The sequence below is a fragment of the Phaethon lepturus genome, unplaced genomic scaffold (assembly GCF_000687285.1).
Source record: "Phaethon lepturus isolate BGI_N335 unplaced genomic scaffold, ASM68728v1 scaffold17124, whole genome shotgun sequence".
NCBI lineage: Eukaryota > Metazoa > Chordata > Aves > Phaethontiformes > Phaethontidae > Phaethon > Phaethon lepturus.
Window position 1 is genome coordinate 24,450 of NW_010537144.1, and position 200 is coordinate 24,649.

The window sequence follows — 200 nt, forward strand, 5'->3', positions numbered from 1 at the left end:
TTACTGTTTACTCCTCTAACTTTGATCTGTTTTTCAAAACAGAATGACAAGTAGGTTGTTTGGGGAATGCTTTAAAGGACTTGTCCAAGTGTATTGGTATAATCAGTATTTGGTCAGCAGATTTTTTTTTTTAAAACTCTCAGTTTGAAAAAAAGATGGGCAGCTTTAAGACTGTTTAATTAAAAAAATTCAAACAAATG